This window comes from Callospermophilus lateralis, chromosome 3 (genome assembly GCF_048772815.1).
Source record: "Callospermophilus lateralis isolate mCalLat2 chromosome 3, mCalLat2.hap1, whole genome shotgun sequence".
In the NCBI taxonomy this organism is placed as follows: Eukaryota; Metazoa; Chordata; class Mammalia; order Rodentia; family Sciuridae; genus Callospermophilus; species Callospermophilus lateralis.
Window position 1 is genome coordinate 78347985 of NC_135307.1, and position 4595 is coordinate 78352579.

Here is a 4595-nt window from a genome sequence, read left to right on the forward strand (position 1 = left end):
AATAAATCTGGAGGACATTGTTAAATGAAATTAGCCAGCCACAGAAGGACAAATAAAACATGATTTCACAGTCAAATTATGAGTTATATAACAGTCAAATCCATGAAAATAGAATGGACATAAGAGTGGAAGGTAGTTGCCAGAGGGGAAGAACAGCAGAAATGTGGAGTTGCTGTTTAAAGACCATGAAGTTTCAATTATACAACATGAATAAGTTCTAGAGATCTGCCATATGACCTATAATTAACAATACTGTGTTTTACCTTAAAAATTATTAGGAAGACTGGGGTTGTAGCTCAGTGGTAGAGTGTTTGCACTGGATTTGATTCTCAGCACAGCATATAAGTAAGTAAGTAAGTAAATGAATAAATAAATAGTGATCCATCAACAACTAAAAAAAGTATTTAAAAAACAAAAAGAGAAGTTTATCCATTGTCCTCTGTCTGGGAGCCATCTTGGTCCTGCAGTGTGGCAGAGCCTACAGAAACCAGAACCTGGACCTGTGAGTTTGCAGCTAGGTCTGCGTGGGCCTGAGCCTAGCAATCCAATGGGAAGTCTAGATCTGGGAGCATTTTACCCCAGGGAACCCAGGTTGGAGAGGCTGGAAAAAGCTTTGTGAGTCTTGAAATGCTGGGGGACAGATGGGTCTCTGACCCCTCCCCAGTCCCACGTCCACTGATCCCTGGGTCACATCAGGTCGGGCATCAGCCAGGGCACCCAGGGATATTCCCCTCCCCAAATCCCAGTCTCCCAACCCTTCCCTAACCCCTAACTGGGTCCATCACTCCTGCTACCCAGCAGACCAGCCCATTCTGGAAATTTCCTATGAGAGGTGAGAGGCACACAGGTCCCATGCCCAGCCCTCAGAACCCTGGGAGAGAAAGGTGCCTGACCCCAGTTCCAAACGGCAGGGTCAGGAGAGATTAAATTTGGAGACTAAATCAGAGACCAGGAGTTAAGGAGTCTATAGGCCAGGTAAGGGTCTAAGATCAGGCTTCTACATCTCACAAGGGGAACACAAAAGAGACTCCTGGGGTGCATTCTTCCAAAATTTTCCTTCGAGATCTATTTTTATTTTTCCCCTATTGATACCATTGGTTATCCGTGTTGAGTCCTGCTTCCCCACATGTTGAAGTTTGCACATCAGAGAAGCACACCATAAAGCAGGATTTATTTAAAAAGGAGTAACATATACTTCTCCCAAGAGGGAGAAGGGGGCCATAGCTGGAATCCTGGTATCCCAAAAAGCAAGGTGTTCTGCCCTTTTTATATGTCCTAGAATTCCTTTGTTCTCCTGCCTTTCCCCCCTTATCATTTTCCTTCCAGTGTTCCTGACTAGGCCCAGAAATGCTCTCTGGGAGGGCCAAAAGGTGGGAAACAGGTGAGCTGAAGGGGGAAGGGCAGGGTGGAGCAGTCAAGGACACAGTAACAACCTTACAGTCCCTGTAGGGAGGAGCAATTCCTGGGACAGGTTACCTTGGCCATAGGTTGGGGCAGGGGCAGGTTCTGGATAATAGTGGAGAAAGGGCTCTGAAGGAATTAACATTTCAATCCCTTGGGGCACTGTCTCCAACTTCCCAGACTCACTCAGAATCAGCCTCCTTGTTCTGACCTGAGTTGATTTACCTATCTACATTGATTGTCTGTCTAATTCTGGCTTCACTATCTCTCACATCTCTACCATTTTTGAAACCAAGTATTTTTTTATGCATAGTTCATTGAGGACCAGGATGTCTGAATAGTATATTACAATTTTGTTGTATATTATTTTAATTTTACTTTTTTTTCATTTTTCATTTTTTATTTTTGGGTACCAGGGATTGAACTCAGGGGCACTCAACCACAGAGCCACATTCCAGCCCTATTTTGTATTTTATTTAGAGAGAGGGTCTCACTGAGTTGCTTAGCACCTTGCTTTTTGCTGAGGCTCGTTTGAACTCAGAATCCTCCTGCCTCAGGCTCCTAAGCCACCAGGATTACAGATGTATACCACCATGCCCAGCCTTTTATTTTTGCTTCATATATATATATATATATATATATATATATATATATATATATATATATATCCTCTCACTTATCTGTTTTCTGGATTCTCTCTCTTTTTTACTGCTAACAGCCAACCTCTATGAATTCCTCTTTCTATAATATTTTTTACTTCTATCTTCTCCTTCCTCATAAACATCACATACTATACCACTTCCATTCTCTCTTTGTCCACCATTTGAAATTGTAAGCCCCTTTTGCATACTTACTGTTTATATTGTAGACAATAATTGAACACATCATTTCTGTGTCAAAACTGTAGACATCTTAATAAGAGCTATTTGGTTTAAGGCTATATATTGTTTTCATTAGGTGCTGTTAATATTGGTCTCTCCCTTAAAGGCAAGGCACTGGAAACCTTCAGGGACACTACAAGTCTACAGGGTAGAAAATGTACTGCCTCAGATCCACATGGCTAGATGGGAAGACACACAAACAACATGAAAAAAACAAGGGAATAAAGTGCTCCAAACAAACCAAGATGCTCCAATAATAGAATCCATTGACAAAACAGTAGAAGAAATGTCAGAGAAGGAGTTCAGAATGTATTTAGTAAAACTGCTCCATGAATTAAAGAATGATATAAGAGAGCAATTACAGGCGTATATAAGCAGTAAAATGAGAAATGTGTTTCAGTAGATGAAAGATCACTTCAGTAAAGAGTTAGAGATCCTGAAAAGAAATCAAGATGAAATCCTTGAAATGAAGGAATCAATAAACCAAATTAAAAATTCAATGGAAAGTATCACCAACAGATAAGACCATTTGGAATACAGAATCTCAGGCAATGAAGACAAAATATATAATATTGAAAATAAAGTTGACCACACAGAGATGATAAATTGTGTGACATTTCCTCACCCAGACACAATGCAACTGCTAAAGCCAACAGAGTGGAGCATTGTGACTGAGCTGATAAGAAGGATCCCCAAGGCAATGGCACCATGGCTGGGTTCAAACTGCTGCTCCAAAAGCAAATGAAAGGCAAACAAATGCAGAAAGAAATGTCTGAATTCCTCTGAGAGAGGATAAAGATTGAGGAAGAATATGCAAAGAACGTGGCTAAGCTCTCTCAGAACTCCTTGGCTGCACAGGAGGAAGGCTTCCTGGGAGAAGCATCGGCCCTGGTGAAGAGCCCAGCAGATGAAGCAGAAGTTCATCTCAAGTTCTCCGCCAAGCTTCACAGCGAGGTAGAGAAGCCCCTAATGAACTTTCCTGAGAACTTCCAGAAAGACATGAAAAAGCGTGACCACCATATCGCTGACCTCCGCAAGCAGCTCGCTAGCTGCTGTGCATTGGTGGAGAAGGCCCGGAAATCCCTCACAGAGCAGCAGAGAGACCTGGAGATGAAGACCCAGCAGCTGGAGATCAAGCTGAGCAAAAAGACCAAGGAGGACATCAAGAAGAACAGAGAAAGTCCACACAGGCTGGCGATAACCTCCTGCGCTGTGTGGTCCTCTACAACTAGGCCCAGTCCAAGTGGTTTGAAGAGATGGTGACCTCCACTTTGGAGCTGGAGCAGCTGGAGGTGGAGAGGGTGGAGATGATCTGGCAACATCTGTGTCAGTACACACAGCTGCGGCATGAGACAGATATGTTCAACCAAAGCACAGTCGAGCCTGTGGACCAACTGCTTCAAAAAGTGGACCCAGCCAAAGACAGAGAACTGTGGGTCAGAGAGCACAAAATGGGCAACATTCACCCTGTGGACATGGACACGCCTGTGCAGCCCAGGGTCCTGCCCTGGGGGTTCCGTGGAGAGGGGGTGGTGGCTCCCACTGGGTGATGCTGCCCTCCCACACACTCTCCTATCCACTGAGGAGCTAGGAGAGAGCTGGCAATTCCAGAAGGGTGATCTGGATGGCTCAGCTGGGGAATCCTAAATATTCCCAGGCCAAGAAGACAAACCTGCAACCCCGCCCTTGTCTCCAAGACTAAAGCCCCCCCAAACCCCATGCTGTGCTTGTTGCTCTGAGAACAAACTGAGGCTGGAACTTTGTGGTCCCTGCTGAGTTCCATAGGGGTGGCCGTCACACACTTGTGCCCTTGGATGCCCCAAAGCCCATCCTCCAGCTGGTCCCTTTATCTCCAGGGCTTTGTAAGATGAAGGAAGGGCTGTTTCTGCCTCCAAGCCAACATCAAGGTCAGAATCATGGATAGAAGGCGCCATCAGTTCAGCCTGCACCTAGAATCGTTTACGGCCCTCTCTCTAATTTTCTCATTGTGTTCTGAGAGCCCAAATCTGGCTTTTCTTAGCCCCTTTTCATCCCCGTGGGTCTTGGGAAGGCCTGTTTTCTGTCTTCCCAGACCAACCCTGTCTAGAGAGGTCAGGATGGAACTACCTCATTCAGCAAATAAGCCCCAAATGGGAGCATTGAATCATGGTTCCTATCAGGCGAGGCATCATCTCTGAAGTCTTTGGAAATCCAGATCAATCCATTCTTCAGCTGCTTTCTCAAGGCAGTCCCCATCCCGACCCTGCCACTCCTGCTCAGTCTCACTAGAGGGAGCTTTCCAAAGTTCTCAGCCAGTGAGACCTCCTTCAGCTG

The 4595-nt window shown here is 45.0% G+C and overlaps 1 pseudogene; it reads left to right on the top strand.

The window, feature by feature from the left end:
- The first annotated feature begins 1347 nt into the window (after nucleotides 1-1347).
- On the top strand, nucleotides 1348-3832 carry LOC143394676 (growth arrest-specific protein 7-like; annotated as a pseudogene).
- The last annotated feature ends 763 nt before the right edge of the window (nucleotides 3833-4595 follow it).